The following is a 21,366-nucleotide window of genomic DNA, read 5'->3' as shown; positions in this document are numbered from 1 at the left end:
TTATGATGGTTTACTAGAGATTTACTTAAAAGTACATGGGGTGAGGGGAAAGGCTGTGGGAGAATAGGTGAAACAAGAATGATAAAGTATGGTAACAGTTGAAGCTGGATGATGGACGCATGGTTTACTATTCTCTCCAACTTTTTTGTATGTTTAAATTTTCTATAAAAAATTTAAGAACAAATACTATGGGAAAGCATGAATCTCTTTCCATTCCCAAATGTATGAAATAACTAGAATATTCTCTCTTTAAAAAAAAAAAATTATTTATTTAGACTGTGCTGGGTCTTAGTTGTGGCATGCATTGGGATCTAGTTCCCTGACCAGGGACTGAACTCAGGCTGTATTGACAGGCAGAGTCTTACCCACTGGACCACCAGGGAGGACCCTAGAAGAGAACATTCTTGCTGTAACACTTTCAGAAATGGGATCTGGACTGGAAGGGCATAATGTAAGGAATGGGTGGAGGAAGAGGGACTCCAGGGACAGGAAGGTACAAGAAAAACTGGTTTTGAGTGGTGCTGAAAGAGCCAAAAAGGAACACAAGTTTCAGGATGGAAGGAGTATCAACTATGTCAAATATTGTAGATGTCAAGAAGGAAGGGATTAAAATGAGTACTCCACTAGACAAAACGAGGAGGTCACTCTTGACCTTGGCAAGAATAAATCCTTACTTTTCAGTGGGGGTGGGATGACAGACAACTTTTCCAAGAACTTGTCACTAAAGGAGAGGAGAGGTGAAGATTGTAATCTTTTTCCCCTCAAAAGAAGGAGAAACTAGGGCTTTTTTTTTTTTTTTTTTTTAATGCTGAGAGGAAGTTGCCATTTGAGGATGGTTGACGATATAGGTGAAAAGAGTAATGACTGACTGACTTGCAAAGCAAGGACCCTTACTAGGAGAGGGAACGTTTAGAACAAATTATATGTACATCCCGCTGAAGCAGAGAGCTTGTTTTTTCTGACCACAGCCAATGTACTTTCCTAGTTTATTGTAACTTCCAATAAGTGTTCTAGTGTACATTTTCACTCACAAGTCCCACACAACAGATCTATTCATCTCAGTTGTTTCAGTGACTCCTGAACCAAGATTTTTTTATGACTGCACCTTGGCATACCTTTTGGTTCTTGAATAGAAATTGCTCTCTGTGTGCCACTGAAGGGGTTTTCCCCTAAAAAAAAAGTTTTTCACTGCAGAAAATAAGCACTACCTCTTCCCTTAGAATTCTTTAGTTTGTTTACCGCTTGTTACTCAACCTACTCAATCCACAAAAACTTTTCAAGAATTTGTCCCTTTCCTACCATCGCTAACACATAGGATGGTTTAACGATGTACTTCCAACTCTTATTACCATTCCAAAAATTATTACAAACTTTTAGAATATGAAAAACTCAATTATATAATGATTACGCTGACGAGCTTACCTCTGAATTCCAGGGAGGGGTTGAAGTAAGGTGTAAAAGAAGGGGGCTATTCAACATGTCAGGACAAACTTCTCATTCGCAGGGTTATTGAGGGCTGGGGGCGGATATTTTGGGCGTGGGAAAAGCAAAGGAGGAGGAGAGCAGATAAGCTCTTCTTTTTTACATTTCACAGTGAAATGAACGCACCTGACGCCCGCGTGGCAGAAGGGCTCCGCCGGCTGAGTGAGGCCGAGCTGGACAGAGGCTGGAACTCCCGGCCGCTCGTGAGACTCCGCCCAGTGTGAGCACTCGCGCGCTCCCGTGAGGGCGCGCAAGCGCACGCAGGCTTGTCTCGCGCAGGGGCGAGCCTGTCAGGCGGGAAATCTCGCGAGATCGGAGACTGGGATGACTGTAGGGAGGAGGGGAGTGGTGTCGGGGAAGGGGGGGGAATCTGGGCAGCGGCCGGGCTCTGTGGCTTCAGGGCTCGGAGAGAGAGAGAGGGAGGGTGGCAAAGAGAGTGAGTCGGTGCCGCCGCCTGCCTAAGGAGAGAGGAGGGGTCCCGCTTGCCTGCGCCTTTCGCGGGCCGAGAGCGCGAGGCACCCGCGAACCTCTGAGGCCTCCGGCCCCTGGGGACCCCGCCCCGCCGCCGGCCGGCCGGCCCGGGGCCTCTCTTCCCTTTGTGAGCGCCCCCTTCCCAGGGGTGGTGGTGGTGGTGGAGATCTGTGCGTGGGCCCGCCCGCCGAGGGGCCGCGGCGGGGGACCGAGAGGGCCTCGGCTGTGTGAGGACGGGAGGCGGCCGAGGCCCGGGCCGGTTCCCCCGAGGCGGCGGCGGCGGCGGCGGCGGCTCCCGGCACTTCCCCGCGCCATCTTAGCTGAGCCCAAGCGCTGAGGGCGCCTCCTCGACCCCGGTCGTCCCGTCGCCCCCCCCCCCCCCCGCCCCTTGTCGCAGAGCTTGGGCTGGGCGGCTTGCTGGGGCTCCGGGGGGGGGGGCGGTCTGTCGCCTGGCCCCCTCCTCCTCCTCACTCCTCGCCCTCCAGCGTAGCGGCTACCCAAGCGCTGCAGGGGGCTGCGCCTGCCTACTCCGCCCCAGACCTGTCGGCGAAAGGGTAAGGGCACCTCTGCTTTGGGAAAGGGAGACATGGAGGGGGCGGGGAAATTCGGCCCACTCTGGCCGCTGCGCGGAAGAAGGGATGTGGGGGTGGGGTGGGGTGGGGTGGGGGAGGGAGACAAGGAGGGTCTGTGATTCTGTGGTTGGGGTGAAGAAGCTGGTGAGCTGGGCGCCCTCCCGTTTTGAGGGGCAAGAGCAATTACATTCCTCTTCACTGAGGGTCACCGGAAGGGGTGGTGGAAGGGGATGTCTCGAGGAAGGTGTGGCCCTCCTAGGGAGACTGGGCTGATGTGCACCCCGATTTAAAGGCGCGAGGTCCCTTTCCTTTCTGATCCCTGTGCTCCTCCCTCTCCTCCTTTGTAGTGTGTGTATATTCTTGGGAAGGGAGACTGCTCTGGGTAGTCTACTGGGTGGATTTCCACCTTCCTTCCCCACCCTCAGGAAATCTACCCGCTTCTTCTGTAGGGGTGGTGGAAGCGTTTCTCTCCCCCTACCCTTCCCCATCCTTTGGTCTGCTGCAGTGCTGCAGAAGTCCAAGGCAGTTTCTTCTTACACAGGCCCGTGTATACACTGAAGGGAGGGGGAGCAGGAGAGGGAAGTAATGGCGCTTCCCTTAGAAAGGTTACCCCTTTTCCTTTGGTTTTTAATCGATAACAGTACCGGTTTAAAACTCTTCCCGTGAGATCTGTCCCTGGGCAGTATATCTGTGACTGTTGGGGGATATGGCCTCTCAGGAGGGACTCTGCCATGTTAGAACAGTTTTGATGTCACTATCGCTCTCTCTTTTAAACACTGGGTTGACTTTTTTTGTGTGTGAGCGTATTGGGTTTTCGTTAGGATTCACATAAAATAATTTTGTACTCATTTCCCTTTTTTTTCCCCTTCCTATGACTTTTGTTGTTCTTGAAGAATTATTAAAGATTATTGTATACAGACAGGCTGTCTGATGGACATTCCTTCTCCCTGAGCTGTGAATTTTTGGGGTTAATACTATTTTGTATACATTGAAATAGGAATTTTTCCGAAAATGATTAGGTTACAAACCTTTCGGTTGCAAACGCTTTGTTTCTTCATGTAATGCAAAAATAGTGAACATTAATTTGGCTAATTATGCTGTGATAGGATCTATATTCCGTAGTCAGTAGTCATTTTTCCACTTCTTTTGCTTCCTGTCATATTTGTTTAAGACAAATCATCTTATCTGGTTTACAGTAGTACTTGTTGGTTTTGTTTAGTGGAGTAGAAATAAATTTTAAAAAATTAGCATTCGGGAAGTGTGTTGCCAAGTTCTTCTTGTGACCAAAGAGTGGACTTAAAGTCTACAATTGATATAATTAACTTTTTCCTAAAGTGATGAAGATGCCTAAGCTAAGTACAGAGATCATGTCTTGACATTTTACTAGCAAGTTGTATTTGATGTTTAAGCTTTACTTGGTGGGTGAGTTGTTTTTAAATACTTCCAAATGCCATCTGCATTTTATGTTGTCCATCAGAGCTTTTTTGGTGTGTTTGTTGCGTTTTGAAACCTGCTTTAAGACAAGTATTTAAAGATAGTAGTAGTAGTACTGTTAAGCATTAATTTAGTTTCTGCCATCTTATTTCATGATTTTGATACAGGGAGACATTAATGGTATGTTAAATCAGTTTTTATTATTTTTCCTCAGCAAATGGAATTCTCCTTGCTTTTTTTTATTCTCTTGGTTTTTATCTGAATTCATTTTAACTTCAGTAGCATTTCTCATTTGAATCTTTATTTCATGGCACAAAGCTGCATGTTGTGGTGTGTAGTTTTCACGTGTATGTCAAATTGTTACATAAAGTCCAATTCTCCGTTATAGCTTGTTGATAATTAATTCATATATACTAGCGTGCGTAAACCCAAGCATACTGTTCAGTAAAGAGTGACTGTTTTTGTCTTCAAAAGATGCAGGCAGAGGGGATTTATCAATAAGGGCTACAAAACTTAAGGATGTGCACTGGATATAGGTAAACTGCTTGCTATATATCAGCATGCTAGAACTAAGAGATACTCTTTAGAACAATTATAAAGAAACCCTTTTCAATAGTTTGGTAGGAATTCTGCTGAAAGTGGCAAAACTCATGACCAATTAGATGAATTCATTATTAAGGAAAAACTGTCTGAGGGTTATTGCAGCTGAGTTCTGATGCCACTGTCAGAAAGAGAATACTGAGAGCTGTTAGTATGAGTTGGTTGATTCCAGATTATATGGTACCTCTTGTGTTTCTAAATAGTTCATCTGTATATGAAATGGCAGTGTAGATCACTTCCTGTTCTTTCACAACTAACTCTGAATTCCCTCTTAATGACTTAATTTTTGGCGTTCTGATATTTGATTTGTTAATTTGGTTATAATTCTCATGTTTTATAGATGGAAGAATTTCTAAGAATCATGTGGGTTTAAAGGCTTTGTATAGTCTAGGATTATCTTGACAGTAACTAAATTTCCTTCCAAATTAAAGGATAGTTTCCCAAACAGATTTAAACTCTGAGAGATTTTAAAGAAATACAGCAAGATACAGGACCAAAAGTATGAGTGAACTGAATAGAAAATAATATTGTATTTTCTGTAATATGTATTTTGGGAGAGCTGTAGATAGGGCAGTTAATTGACTGTTGTTAATGAAAAAGAAGCTTTCTTTATATCAAGGTATATACATGATATTTGGTCCCATGTTATGATGCCATCCCACAAGTAAGAAAGAAACTGATTACTTACAGAATACTGGAAGGACTGAATACTCTTTTTTTTTTTTTAATTTATTTATTATTTTTGGGGGGGTACACCAAGTTCAGTCATCTGTTTTTATACACATATCCCCGTATTCCCTCCCTCCCTTGACTCCCCCACCATGAATACTCTTAACTAACCATAAAAAATGTAATTTATTTTAAGAATTTGCTGGTACTTAGTAGTTATGAAAACTTAGTAAATCCAGAAGTTATCTAGGGGGCCAACTGTTGGTACTGAAAGTAGATTTGAGATTAATCTGTTATTCAGATTACCTGGAAATCTGTGTTTTTCGTTTGACCATTTTGTGTATATTAAAATAATTTAATCTCTCCTGTGTATATCTTTTTGGTTATGATATAGTCTGTTGTGAAAATTGCACTCATACTAATTTAACCTTTTAGAAATTAGGAGCTTCTTTGTATGTGTTAGTTAAGGGCTGCTCTTCAGTTCAGGATCACATATGAATGAATCTCTTCTTAAAAGTGTCAATTCTGTAGTCAAGTCTTGCATAAAATTGAGATTGTTCCATTAAACAGAGTCTAGCATATGTTCGTCTGCCTTTAGGTTTCTGTAGTTATTCATGGCTGGATTTTTTTTTTTTTTAATCTTCAAGATTTCAAATTCTAAAATGTAAGTGTAAGAGATACAAACCTCTATTATTTCATTCCATTATATTAGATTAAATGTTTTAATTTTTATGATAAAAATTGATATTTAATATCATTAAAGTATCTTATAGCTTAAAAAATCCACATGAATTTAAAAGTTGTGTGGAGGGACTGGAAACAGTTATTTTCAATTGGGATGTTCTGTCAACATTTGGTAACAATTATTTCTGTATCAGTCTCTTCTGTTTGTGCTAGAAGCAGACTTTATTTCTGAAGTATAGTTTAGGGCTTCATTGTTTTACCTAGCGACAAAATTAAGTGGCCCATAAAAGGTGGAAAGATTTTTACAATATAAAGTACCTGACATGTAAATAAAGTTAATAAAAAGTACACATTACTAAGTACTTTTCATAGTAAATATATAGCCTGTTAAAAAGGCCAGTGGCAGTGACATTGTTATATAAAAATAACTACATTTAATTGGCCTCTAACTTATCTTTAAAGCTGAGAAGGGGCTGATTTTTCTTTTTGATAAAATTATTCAATATGATAGTATATGCGGATTCCGAAGTAGATGAATTACTTCACATAGAAAGCCATGCAAAGTTTAGTTAGTGAGAAAAGCATCAACAAATAATGGAATGGAACAAAATATTTGGATCTGCAGCCACTAATAATACAACTGGCACTTAATATATCTTAACTTTACCATTTGTTAGCTGTGTAACTTCTTTATGTAACTTTTTTTTTTTAAGTTAATTATTTTATTTATTTATTGGCTGTGTTGGGTCTAAGTTGCTGCACAGGGGCTTTCTCTAGTTGCTCCGAGCAGGGGCTCCTCTTCATTGTGGTGCGCAGGCTCCTCATTGTAGCGGCTTCTCTTGTTGTGGAGCATGGGCTTCAATAGTTGTGGCTCACGGGCTTCGTTGCTCCGCAGCATGTGGGATCTTCCCAGAGCAGGGCTCGAACCCGTGTCCCCTGCATTGGCAGGCGGATTCTTAACCATTGCGCCACCAGGGAAGTCCTTTATGTAACATTTTTAAGCCTCACTTTCCCCATTTATAAAATGAAAATAATGGGATAACCCTTGTTAAATGCTTAACATATTACTTGATACATAGTAAACACTCAATAAGTTGTTGGCTATCACTTATTAGCCACTTAATAAATGTTTATAAATGAAGATAGGGAGTCTAATGTTTAAGAGTGAATTACATTACATAATTTTGATTTGAAGTTGGATTTATACATTTGGAGCTCAACATATAGTTTTGAAAGAAATGGTTAGAATTTCCAACCAAGGGTAGCTTACAAACTTTTTGTACCTATAATGGACTACTATGTAGTTCTATAAGGGATTTTTCTTTTTCCTTTGCTGGATGTAAAACCTGTCCTAAAGAACAAAATTACCTTTCCCTTTGGTACTTTGTTTATTTAAGTCTTTTGGTATCATACTTCCACTTCCTGGAAGTCTTTTCACCGTCCCTGGCTTTGAGGGAATCTAAAGTACTTATGTTCTCCTAAGCCTTTTTTTTAAGGTGTGTTTTGTAGGTATGTCTCTCCTTGAAAGTGCTTTGTATTCCACAATATATTAATTCAACAAACGTTAAGTGGTGATTATGTGCCAGTAAGTCTTGGTCCCTGCCCTGGAGGAATTCTGTCTTCTCATTTTTTCCACTTCCTAAATAGCTGTCTCAAACTAGATATTCAGAGGAAAGCAAGGATCTTCCTGTGGTTGTCAGTTCCTCTAAGCCAGTGTTTTTCAAACTTTAGGTTGTGACCCATTAGTGGCTTGTCAATTCAATTTAGTGGGTCTCACAACACCAATTTTTTTAAATGAAAAATAATGCGAAATAGTGTGTTGTGTAGGTAAGGGTGGACATTGCAATGGGAAACTTTTTTTTGGCTTTATTTTTATGAGTTCTGGGTACACAGTTAAATTTTTTTGAAATTTCTTTTTGAACTCATCCTTTTTACTTCTAACCTCATATCTCTGAAGTATGAATATGCTTGTTTTTTCTTTTTCTTTCAACAACTCTACTTTCAATCTCTCCTAATTCTAGCCGCTTGTCTATTTGTTAGTTATGTTGCTTATTTACCTTTCCCAGGTCTCAAAGCTTGTAGGCTACTGAGGACTCTGTTTAATAGGTCCTGGGCAGAATACCAGCAGTTTTGGGTATGATGATAACTTCTGAGGTTTTTATAGTGGGGAACATATTATCACATATCTAATGTCATGTCTTATGCATGTGAGGGCAGTTTATCATGAATTGAATTTATCTAAAAAAACCCTTTATTTGGAGCATAATAAGAAAATGTCTTTTTATTTGTCATGTAGATTTAATTTTAAGTTATTAATATTAATTGCAGTATATATTTTAATGTTTATTTTGTGGCTATTTAAATGTATTAAATACGTATATTAAGTATGTTTAAAAAATTTCAGTGTGCTTCAATGCATTACATCTCATGATATCCTTATATTTTGGTTGATGTTTTTTGGTTCACTTATGATAGTAGTTACGTGTCTCTAATTTGTATTTTGGATTGATGTCTTCCAATTAATTCCCACTGAAGCTGAGAAAGTTTTCAAAAAAAGTTGATGAACAGCATTACTAAACAGGGTCAAGGTTTTTCCTTTTCTACACTTGGGAATTTAATGTCACTCAAAATTGGAAAAGCTTTGTCTCTTTGCCAAAGGCAACCGTATCTTTGATTGTAAAGACTAAAATTACTTATTAACCTATAATTGTACTTGATAAGGAAACTTTGCTCTTCATTGTTGCACAGAAACTGGTTATGTGTTATAGTATTTAATATATTGCATTTAAATAAGCTCATGCTGTGTAAAGGGTAAATGACGATTGAGATGTTTTTTACAGGGACCATCACATTATAGAAGTACAGTATGTCAGTTGGTTTTGTTTCTTCCAATTCAAGTGTTCTGAGTCACAGTATAATGTGCTCACTTTCAGATTCTTTACTTTGACATATGTGATTGTTAGTGGTGATAATTTTTCCATTACATAGAAAAGCACAAATAATTTGAAAAGAGTAATGAAAAGATCCTTTTATCTTTAGTTTAGATACTGACAAAATATTTTTGTGTATTATGTGTGTGAGTTCAATTCTATGAAATAATGCCATAAAACTTAAATCAAGAGTAAAAAGTTTTTAGGAAGAGAAAGATGTGAAAATTCTCTATTTAGGAAAGACATGTTTTGTAGTAGAGAAATTTGAATGCTAGCAATAGAAAGTGTAGAGTTTGAATATTTCTTTGTTTATGTGACTTTATTTTTAAAGTATTCATTCTTTTTAAAAAATTTTATTTTTATTTTTTTAATTTTATTTATTTATTTTTTGGGGGGGTACACCAAGTTCAATCATCTGTTTTTATACACATATCCCTGTATTCCCTCCCTCCCTCGACTTCCCCCCCCAGTCCCCCCCATCCTCCCCCTCCCAGTCCTCTAAGGTATCTTCCATCCTCGAGTTGAACTCCCTTTGTTATACAACTTCTCACTGGCTATCTATTTTACAGTTGCTAGTATATATATGTCTGTGCTACTCTCTCGCTTCGTCTCAGCTTCCCCTTCACCCCCCTGCCCCCTCCCAAACCTCGAGTTCTCCAGTCCATTCTCTGCATCTGTGTCCTTGTTCTTGTCACTGAGTTCATCAGTACCATTTTTAGATTCCGTATATGTGAGTTAGCATACAATATTTGTCTTTCTCTTTCTGACTTACTTCACTCTGTATGACAGACTGCAGGTCTATCCACCTCATTACATATAGCTCCATCTCATCCCTTTTTATAGCTGAGTAATATTCCATTGTATATGTATGCCATATCTTCTTTATCCATTCATTTGTCGATGGGCATTTAGGTTGCTTCCATGTCCTGGCTGTTGTAAATAGTGCTGCAATAAACATGATGGTACATGTTTCTTTTGGAATTATGGTTTTCTTTGGGTATATGCCCAGTAGTGGGATCATTGGATCATATGGTAGTTCTGTTTGTAGTTTTTTAAGGAACCTCCAAATTGTTTTCCATAGTGGCTGTACCAACTGACATTCCCACCAACAGTGCAGGAGCGTTCCCTTTTCTCCACACCCTCTCCAGCATTTGTTGTTTCCAGATTTTGTGATGATGGCCCTTCTGATTGGTGTGAGGTGATACCTCATTGTGACTTTGACTTGCATTTCTCTGATGATTAGTAATGTTGAGCATCTTTTCATGTGTTTGTTGGCCATCTGTATGTCTTCTTTGGAGAAGTGTCTATTTAGGTCTTCTGCCCATTTGTGGATTGGGTTATTTGCTTTTTTGGTCTTAAGCTGCATGAGCTGCTTGTATATTTTGGAGGTTAATCCTTTGTCCGTTGTTTCATAGGCAACTATTTTTTCCCATTCTGAGGGTTGCCTTCTAGTGTTGTTTATGGTTTTTTTTGCTCTGCAAAAGCTTTTAAGTTTCATGAGGTCCCATTTGTTGATTCTTGATTTTCTTTCCATGATTCTAGGAGGTGGGTCAAAAAGGATCTTGCTTTGATGGATGTCATAGAGTGTTCTGCCTATGTTTTCCTCTAGGAGTTTGATAGTGTCTGGCCTTACATGTAGGTCTTTAATCCATTTGGAGTTTATTTTTGTGTATGGTGTTAGGAAGTGTTCTAATTTCATTCTTTTACATGTTGCTGTCCAATTTTCCCAGCACCATTTATTGAAGAGGCTGTCTTTTTTCCATTGTATACTCGTGCCTCCTTTGTCAAAGATAAGGTGCCCATATGTGTTTGGGCTTACTTCTGAGTTCTCTATTCTATTCCATTGATCTTCCTTTCTATTTTTGTGCCAGTACCATACTGTCTTGATCACTATGGCCTTGTAGTATAGTTTGAAGTCAGGAAGCCTGATTCCACCAACTCCATTTTTCCTTCTCAAGATTGCTTTGGCTATTCGGGGTCTTTTGTGTTTCCATACAAATCGTAAGATTTCTTGCTCTAGTTCTGTGAAAAATGCCATTGGTAATTTGATCGGGATTGCATTGAATCTGTAAATTGCTTTGGGTAGTACAGTCATTTTCACGATGTTGATTCTTCCAATCCAAGAACATGGTGTGTCCCTCCATCTGTTTGTGTCATCTTTGATTTCTTTCAGCAATGTCTTAAAGTTTTCTGCATACAGATCTTTTGCCTCCTTAGGCAGGTTTATTCCTAGGTATTTTATTCTTTTTGTTGCAGTGGTGAATGGGAGAGTTTCCTTAATTTCTCTTTCTGCTCTTCCATTGTTAGTGTATAGGAATGCAAGAGATTTCTGTGTATTAATTTTGTATCCTGCTACTTTACTAAACTCATCAATTAGTGCCAGCAGTTTTCTGGTAGAGTCTTTAGGGTTTTCTATATATAATATCATGTCATCTGCAAAGAGTGACAATTATACTTCTTTTCCAATTTGTATTCCTTTTATTTCTTTTTCTTCGTTGATTGCTGTGGCTAAAACTTCCAAAACTATGTTGAATAATAATGGTGAGAGTGGACACCCTTGTCTTGTTCCTGTTCTTAGAGGGAATTCTTCCAGTTTTTCCCCATTGAGAACGATGTTGGCTTTTGGTTTCTCCTATATGGCTTTTATTATGTTGAGGTAGTTTCCTTCTATGCTCATTTTCTGGAGAGCTTTTATCATAAATGGATGTTGAACTTTGTCAAAAGCTTTTTCTGCATCTATTGAGATGATCATATGGTTTTTATCCTTCAATTTGTTGATATGATGTATCACATTGATTGATTTGCATATGTTGAAGAATCCTTGCATCCCAGGGATAAACCCCAGTTGATCATGGTGTATGATTTTTTTAATGTGCTGTTGGATTCTGTTAGCTAGTATTTTGTTGAGGATTTTTGCATCTATATTTATCAGTGATATTGGTCTGTAATTTTCTTTTTTTGTGACATTTTTGCCTGGTTTTGGTATCAGGGCGATGGTGGCCTCGTAGAATGAGTTTGGGAGTGTTCTGCCTTCTGCAATATTTTGGAAGAGTTTGAGAAGGATAGGTGTTAGCTCTTCTCTAAATGTTTGATAGAATTCGCCCGTGAATCCATCTGGTCCTGGGCTTTTGTGTGTTGGGAGATTTTTAATCACTGCCTCAATTTCCGTACTTGTGATTGGTCTGTTCATAGTTTCTGTTTCTTCCTGGTTCAGTCTTGGAAGATTGTATTTTTCTAAGAATGTATCCATTTCTTCCAGGTTATCCAATTGATTGGCATATAGTTGCTTGTAGTAGACTCTCATGATGTTTTGTATTTCTGAGGTGTCCGTTGTTACTTCTCCTGTTTCATTTCTAATTCTGTTGATTTGCATCTTCTCCCTTTTATTCTTGATGAGTCTGGCTAATGGTTTATCAATTTTGTTAATCTTCTCAAAGAACCAGCTTTTAGTTTTATTAATTTTTGCTATTGCTTCCTTCCTTTCTTTTTCATTTATTTCTGCTCTGATCTTTATGATTTCTTTCCTTCTGCTCACTTTGGGGTTTCTTTGTTCTTCTTTTTCTAGTTGTTTTAGGTGTAAGGTTAGGTTGTTTATTCGATAATTTTCTTGTTTCTTAAGGTAGGCCTGTATTGCTATAAATTTCCCTCTTAGAACTGCTTTTGCTGTGTCCCATAGGTTTTGGGTTGTTGTGTTTTCATTGTCGTTTGTTTCTAGATATTTTTTGATTTCCTCTTTGATTTCTTTAGTGATTGCTTGGTTGTTTAAGAGTGAATTGTTTAGCCTCCATGTGTTTGTTTTTTTTTTTTTTTTTTTTTTTTTTGGCACACGGGCTTAGTTGCTCCACGGTATGTGGGATCTTCCTGGAGCAGGGATCGAACCCGTGTCCCCTGCATTGGCAAGCGGATTCTTAACCACTGCGCCACCTAGGAAGCCCGTGTTTGTATTTTTTGCAGTTTTTTTCCTGTAATTGAAATCTAGTCTCATGGCATTGTGGTCTGAGAAGATGCTTGATATGATTTCAATTTTCTTAAATTAAATTAATGAGGTAATTAATTTGTCTGCATCTGGTCTTAGTTGTGGCATGCAAGATCTTTCATTGCAGCACACGGGCTCTTCTTTGCAGCACAAGAGCTTCTCTCTAGTTGTGGCGCACAGGCTCTAGAGCATGTGGGCTTAGTTGCCCTGCAGCTTGTGGCATCTTAGTTCCCTGACCAGAGATCGAACCCATGTACCCTGCATTGGAAGGTGAATTCTTAACCACTGTACTACCAGGGAAGTCCCTCATGTGACATTTTGATTGAACCAATTATATATATGCATACAAATGTATGATAAACTGGTTGGAGAGATCCACTACATTCAAGAATAGCATGGTTTTAGGGGGAAACAAAAAAATATTAATACATGAATTTTGTTTTTGTAGTATGTATTAAATACTTTGATAAATTAGAATAAGTTTTACAAGAGAGTTTATTCCTGTAGTAAATTATATTATACCAAAACCCTAAATAATGGATTGTTACCAAATGAAATTTTTTCTTTATCTGGTTAAATGCATGTGAAATAGGTGTTGTTTTATTGTTTAATAGTCAAATAAATGGTAAGGGTGGTGGGCTTTTTTAACTTTGTTTTTTGTTTTGTTTTTGCATTTAGTAGTTTCACTATCAGAAGTGAATTGAATTTTGCGTCTTTAGGGAGGACCAAATGTGATTTTTTTGCAGTTGTTTTTTTCGGTCAACAAGAATGGACCTATGTTGGAAGTTAAATGTTTTGAGAACTTTAAATAGGAATCAAAGAACTTTCATTTTTCAGATTTGGAGTGTAGATATGTGGGTGAGTCAAAAATTATCTGCACTCTGGCTGTAGAATTTATTTTAATTAACTTTTAGAAAAGACAAACACATCATTTTTTGACATAATCTCCTTGCTTTTCAATACACTTTGTCCATCTGTCAACAAGCTTTCATATTCCCTTATTAAGAAATGTTTTAGGCTGAGCTGCGAGCCATGAATGCACTGCTGTCTTCACTTCTTCATCAGAAGTGAATCTTCGTCCTTGTAGGGCTGCTTTCAGGGAACCAAACAGGTGAAAGTCCAATGGAGCAAGATGAGGCCTACAGGGAGGATGCTTTAACACATCTAAAGGAAGTTTTTGCAGAGTGTTGACAGTGTGGGCAGAAGTGTGTGGATGTGCATTGTCATGCAAGATCACAACAGCCCTTGGATAGCAGTCCTCTGAGTTTAATCCGAAGTTTAGGCTTCACCTCTTCAATAGGCATCTCACTGTAACAAGCACTGTTGGTTGTTGAATGTTTTTCCAGTTAATGTTCCACACTGGCCCCTGAGAATCCCAGAAAACTGTAAGCATCAATTTTCCAGCTGATGGTTGACTTTTGAACTTTTTCTTGGTTGGCTGTTAAGGATGTTTCCATTCCATACTCTGCTGTTTACTCTCAGGCTCGTAGTGATGAATCCATGTCTTGTCACCAGTAATGATTCTCTTTAAGAAACTTTCACCTTCCTTAGAGTGTCGGTCCAGATTTTCTTTGCAGGTATCCAGATGCTTCTGTTTATGCTGTTCCTTAAGTTGTTTCGGTACCCATCTCGCACAAACTTTTCGAAGCCTAAGTCTGTTGTAGATCACTTCACTTTGAGGTGTTAAAGCATCCTCCCTAAAGTCTTGATCTTGCTCCATTGGACTTTCACCTGTTTGGTCCCCTGAAAGCAGCCCTGTGAGGATGAAGCTTCATTTCTGATGCAGAAGTGAAGATAGTGGTGCACTTGTGGCTTGAAGCTCAGCCTACAGCTTTTTTTTTTTTAATTAAAAAAAAAATTATTTTTGTTTTGGCTGCACTGGGTCTTCATTGCTGCACATGGGCTTTCTCTAGTAGTCGCAAGCGGGGGCTACTCTTCATTGTGTTGTGTGGGTTTCTCATTGCAGTGGCTTCTCTTGTTGTGGAGCACGGGCTCTAGGCTCATAGGCTTCAGTAGTTGCAGTGCGTGGGCTCAGTAGTTGTGGTGCACGGGCTTAGTTGCTCTGCAGCATGTGGGATCTCCCTGGCCCAGGGATCGAACCTGTGTCCTCTGTACTGGCTGGTAGATTCTTAACGACTGCACCACCAGGGAAGCCCCCTAAAACATTTTTTAATGAGGGAATATGAAAGCTTGTTAACAGATGGACAAAGTGTATCGAAAAGCAAGGAGATTATGTTGAAAAATGATATATTTGTCTTTTCTAAAATTTAAATAAAATAAATAATATAGCCAGAGTGCAGATAATTTTTGGCTCACCCTCATATATTAATAATATGTCATTCTCTCAAAAATTTACCTAAGTTGGAGACTTAGTCTCCTAACATTTTACAGTCTACTCTAAACAACTAAATTTAACAAGGCATCTGGTTAATTTAAGAGCCTTGTAAGTACACATTTTCTTTCAGCCTTCCAGGAGATGGCATGGAATGTAGTAGGGGAGGAATGATGAAATAGATATAGTAAGAAAACATCTAGAATGTGTTTTATGATTATCTTTGAGGTGGTAAATCCAGTCATTAACAATAAAATGGTTCTGTTGTTGAGATGCAAAGTGTTTATTAAATAATACAAAAACTGTCTAATTGTTTTTGACAATTAATATATTAAGGCACACCACCATTTTGTTTTTTTACCGTAAATTATATTGGATTAATATTAGGTGAAGTGGTATCCCAAATTTTAGTATCTCTTATTCTACTTTATCTTATTCAGGTGGCATTGTGATATGAGATTAAAACATTTTCTTTTGAAAAAGTGTTCTTTTTTTAATCCTTTTGAAGCATAGTCATTAAGCTGTTTGGTTTAAGCTTAACTTAATATAGAAATCAGTTTCAATTTAACACTTTGAGATACATAGGTTATAATTTATGATCTGTGGGTATGTACTATGAAAACACCAAATCAGGGACTTCCTAGGTGGTGCAGTGGTTAAGAATCTGCCTGCCAATGCAGGGGACACGGGTTCGATCCCTGCTCCAGGAAGATCTCACATGCCTCGGAGCAACTAAGCCCATGCGCCACAGCTGTTGAGCCTGCGCTTTAGGGCCCGTGAGCCACAGCTGTTGAGCCCATGTGCTGCAACTACTGAAGCCCACGTGCCTAGAGCCCATACTCTGCAACAAGAGAAGCCATGGCAATGAGGAGCCCACGCACCACAATGAAGTGTAGCCCCCGCTCACTACAACTACAGAAAGCCCTCGTGCAGCAATGAAGACCCAACACAGCCAATAAATAAATAAATAAGTTTAAAACAAAGAAACAAACAAAAAACCCACCAAATCAAAATAGTAATTGATGGAATTTGAATTTAAAGACTACCAGTTTAGCCAATATGCTACATAGCTTTAGTATCAAAATAAGATTGAGTAATAACGCATGTACTTTTCATGTATCTTTTGATGCTATGTTCCAGGCACTGTGCTTATCAAAATAGGTTTAGTGATGACACATCTATTTATTATATGTTTTTTAAAGGACTTCTTAAAAATTTATTTATGGCTGCATTGGGTCTTCATTGCTGTGCACAGGCTTTCTCTAGTTGCAGCAAGCGGAGGCCACTCTTCATTGTGGTGTGCGGGCTTCTCATTGTGACGGCTTCTCTTGCTGAGGAGCACAAGCTCTAGGCATTTGGGCTTCAGTAGTTATGGCTTGAGGGCTCAGAGCACAGACTTAGTAGTTGTGGCACCTGGGCTTAGTTGCTCCATGGCATGTGGGATCTTCCCAGACCAGGGATCAAACCCATGTCCCCTGCATTGGCAGGCAGATTCTTAACCACTGTGGCACCCGGAAAGTCCCTACAGTTATTTCTTGAAGGGCCATTTTTGCTGTGCTCCTATTTGATGTGAAAATCATATAAAAGCAGGGGTGTGATATGATCAGATTTGTGTTTTAAAAAGATTACTCCGGAGTTATTGTGGAGAATAGATGGGCAAAAATTATATGTAGGGAGATTGGTTATAAGGTTATTACAGAAGTCTAAGGAATAGAGCTGACATGGATTTGAGAGAGAATAAGGTAGAAATATTGATGGAATTGGGGGGTTACTAGAGGTAGGGGACAGGATATGTTGAGGATGAGTCTTATGTTTCAGGAGCACAAGGAAAAGAATGATTTTGGCTTTGGTTGTGTTATCAGTCAAGAGAGACCAGGTTATGTAGTGGTAACAAACAGTTCAAAGATTTCAGTGGCTTTTAACAGGACAAACATTTTTTGCTTGACATGATGTATGTATAGTGTGGGTTGGTGGGGATTCTGTTTGTTCTTACTATGTAGGATCTCAGACTGATGGAGGCTCCATCGCATGGATTCCATGGTTCCATAATCTCCGTGGCAGTGGAAAGGAGACTTGCTAATAACTCACTGGGTCTTATAGTGTCTACCTAGAAGAGGGTCCTGTCATTTTGGCTTATCATTCATTGGCCAAAGCAAGTCATATGGTCTTAAGAGGTTTCACAGAGAGGGTAAGAAAGTGCAGTATGTCCTGAAAAGGAGAACTGAAATATTTCAGCTATGGTAAATATATGTCTTGTTGATTTACAGTTTATTTAGTCATTTAAAAAGTGAATTGTGTTGAAATTTATGGTAAGAATTTCAGTAGTAACCAGAGCCACCACTTATTGAGCATTTTCTGTGTGCCAGGTATTATTTAAGATATATATATCTTAATATATAAATAAATAAATATTTTTTTATTTCAGTTTTTTACAACGTCCCTGGAAAGCAGATGGCAGTTGCATTTTATAGGGGGGAAACTGATGCTCATGAGGTTAAATAACTTAAGATCACATAGCCAGTAAGTGGTGGAGCCAGGAGTGTCTGTAAAGCCTGAGCTAGCTGTACTTTATTTGGTTGAGTAGAACTTCTTGGCAGTAGGGTAGAGGGAGGAAGAAAAATCTCTTTCAATAATCAATCAAATATTGTTAATTTGACTTTGTTGATTAGACTTAAATGAATTAGCAGTGGTATTCTTCTTGTAATAATGTTTTTTTCCCAAGATTTTTCTGAAATTTCACAAGTGTAGACTATTTCACTGCATTTTAAAGATTCACGGATTAGAAGCTGCTGTTTCTTATTAATTCTGTTTTTTAATGCCTTCTGTCTGATTTTTGCCTCTGTTACTCTGCTGAACCTGTTCTCTAATTTTTTGAGTGAGAATCTTTCGTCAGTTCTTTGTACATGAAATGCTGGTGTGTGGTATACCTCTCTATTACTACTCTTAGTGAGAATTTCCTTTCAGGTATGTGAATTGCTAGTCATGGGAATGTTGGTAATTAGAATAAGAGGGAGTCTGGCTGTTGGGAATAGAAAAGTCAAATAGAGGGCTGAGTCAGGAATAGGGATTTTTGTAAGAAAACCTTAGGAAAGATTAAAGGAACTAAGATCCCACATGCCATGTGGCTCACCAGAAAAAAAAAAGAAAGAAAGAAAGAAAAAAGAAATACATAGTTGGCAAATTAACTGTATGCTGTGCATATCTAATTTAGGATATATAAATGTTATTAGCGTTCTCTTAGTAATTTAATGTGTCCAAAACAATATGAAAGAAGTTTCTAAGAGCATAAATCTACTTGTGACATAGTCCTCCCAACTCTGTTTTCTTTTTTAATGTCTCAAGTGCCTAAAACATCAATTTGTTTATCAGGTAGATTTTTCAGGGAGCAGAACTTTGAGTTCAGAGGGAGACTCTCTCCATGTTTGCAGAATACTATGTTAAGTGTTAGGGGGAAAAAGATGTTCATAAAAGACAGGTTTAGAATTCACAAGGAGACTGAATTCATGTATGGTCCTTTATGCCCTCTGCTTCTTTGTAATGCTTATTAACACTATTTATCATCTCCTTTCTTCTTAAAAATTTTATTTTATTGGTTCTTCTTTCTGATTGCCCCTAACTATAGGTGTCTCTTAGCACTTGATACTTTTTTCTGTCTCTGATCCTCTTTCCCTCCTTTTCCAAGTGCCTCTCCCAACCCAGTCCTATATACCCAACTGCCTGTCTGAGATGTTTTGTACTTATCTGTAGGCATATCAGGTTCAACACATCTAAAATGAACTTATCTTTTTCATCTCCTCTTGCAAAAGTTTCCTCTTATTTACCCATCTGTTTCAATGCTAATAACATGTTTTTTAAAAAATTCAACTTACTTTACCAAGGTATAATTTACTTGCAGTAAAATTCACACATTTTTAGTGTACAGATCAATGGCTATAACCACCAATCTAGTGAAGATGTAGAATATTTTTATTTCGTCTGAAAATTCCCTAGCAGTCGGTCTCACTCCACTTTTATTCTTAGGCAGCCACTGATGTGATTTCTGTTCCTATTAATTAGATAGTCTTTTATAGAGTTTAATAGAAATGGAGTCACACAGTATATGTTTTTGTGCTTGGCTTCTTTCTCTTGGCATAATGTCTGATTTTTATCCATGTTGTTGCATGTATCAGCAGTTCATTTCTTCTGCTCCTTAGTAATATTCCTGTGTTTGGATATACCATAATTTATTTATTAATTCACTTGCTGAAATCATTTCCAGTTTTTGACTATTATGAGTAAAGTTGCTATGAACATTTGTGTACAAGTCTTTTACGGCCATTTTTATTTTTATTTCTGTTAATAACCTTTCTAAAGTCTTGTAGCTAGAAACTGGGATTGTTTTTGATTCTTTTAATCTCTTTCCTCACTTATATTCATTCAATAGATTGTGAGGTCATGGGGTTTTTTTCCTTTGAAATATGTTTAATCTTTTCCAGGGATCTTTCACATTCTTGTGTGAAGCTTCTTTTTATTTTGTGAAGGCTTATTTTAGGAGTAAGGGATGGAAGGGTGATTATTCAAATAGAGTCCTTGCTGAGTGAGGTTTATAGTCAGGTGGGAATGCTGACTGAAATTGGTGAGAGGATGGTACTGACATTGAAGTTACAGGATGGGGGAAAGGGATGTTGCTGCTAAATGCACTCTGTCCCTGGTAAAGCACTGTTTTAGTCTGTTTTTGTTGGTAGGTTGAGATTGCCAGTTTAGTTTGTTTTTTTGTTTTGTTTTGTGGTACATTCATGGGTATGTATGTAGTATGAATGGTGAAAAAGAAAGCTTTTTTTCATGGATATTCTCATTGCTAAGTGACCTTGAGCAAATTACTTAATCTGGGCCTTGGCTTCATCATTGGTAAAATGGGGATAATAATAATACCTGTCACATAGGGTTGTTAAGAAGATTAGATGCATTATTATACATAAAGCTCTTAGAACAGTACCTAGTATGTTGTGTTCTATACGTGTTGGCTGGTATGATTACCTTAATTCTAAGTTATTCAAGGCTGTCTTTTCCTCTCCCATTTCAGTTCCTCTTACATGTTACTACTGTAGGATTTATCTCCTAATACAACAGTCTTCTGTTACCTGTTCAAACCTACAAAGCTGCTGTATTATTTGGCAACTATTTGTGTGTCCTTTTTTCAATTGTGGTAAAATACACAAACAGTAAAGTGCACAAATTTTACAAATAAAAGTTTCTGACATTCCAGAAGTTTCTCTCTTGTCACTTTCCATTCAGTAACCACTCCTCCCACATCTGTTTTGACTTCTTTACCATAGATTATTTTTGCAAATACGTCCTTTTTTAAGTTGAGGTATAATTGACATATTAGTATCAGGTGTACGTGATTTGATAGCTGTGTATATTGTGAAATGATCACTGCAATAATTCTAGTTAATATTTGTCACCATACATAGTTACAAGTTGATTATCTTGTGATGAAAACTTTTTGTGTGTGAAATATTTACTTATTTATTTGGCACCGTCGGGTCTTAGTTGCAGCATGCGATATCTTCGTTGCAGCATGCAGGATCTTTCATTGTGGTGTGTGGGCTTCTCTCTAGTTGTGGCGCTTGGGCTCAGTGGTTGCGGCATGTGGGCTTAGTTGCCCCTCAGTATGTGGGATCTTAGTTCCCTGACCAGGGACTGAATCTGCGTCCCCTGCATTGGAAGGTGGATTCTTCACCACTGGACCACCAGGGAAGTCCCAGCAATGAAAACTTTTAAGAACTGTTCTCTTAGCAACTTTCAAGTATGCAATACAGTATTAACTGTAGTCAGCTACTGTACATTACATCCCTATGACATTTGTTTTATAATTGAAAGTTTGTGCCTTTTGACCCACTTCACCCATTTTGTCCACCCTCCAGCCCCTACCTGTGGCAACTACCAATCTATTCTCTGTATCTAGAGCTTGTTGTTGTTGTCCGTCCCTGTGCACCCCCCCACCCCCAAATTCCACATATAAGTGAGATCACGTGGTATTTGTCTTTCTCTGTCTGACTTGTTTCACTTAGGGTCCATCCATGCTGTTGCAAATGGCAGGATTTTCTTCTCTTTTTATGGCTGAATAACACTCCATTGTTGGTATATGTATGTGTGTATTTATGTGTATATGTATGTATTATCTCACATTTTCTTTATCCATTTATTCATTGATGGACACTTAGGTTGCTTCTG

General features: G+C 38.5%; 1 protein-coding gene across 3 annotated transcripts in view; it reads left to right on the top strand.

Annotated features, from left to right (window-relative positions):
* Positions 1-1,840: 1,840 nt before the first annotated feature.
* The window catches only part of TAOK1 (TAO kinase 1), a 144,421-nt gene continuing 124,895 nt past the window's right edge, over positions 1,841-21,366 (top strand). For all 3 annotated transcript variants that reach the window (XR_009050109.1, XM_057717278.1, XM_057717276.1), the window contains exon 1: positions 1,841-2,507. The gene's annotated coding sequence lies outside the window, so the exon portion shown is untranslated. The remainder of the gene's footprint in view (positions 2,508-21,366) is intronic.

Source organism: Hippopotamus amphibius, chromosome 17 (genome assembly GCF_030028045.1).
Source record: "Hippopotamus amphibius kiboko isolate mHipAmp2 chromosome 17, mHipAmp2.hap2, whole genome shotgun sequence".
Lineage (NCBI taxonomy): Eukaryota > Metazoa > Chordata > Mammalia > Artiodactyla > Hippopotamidae > Hippopotamus > Hippopotamus amphibius.
The sequence above is the reverse complement of the archived record's forward strand: the minus strand, read 5'-3'. Positions and strand labels throughout refer to the sequence as shown.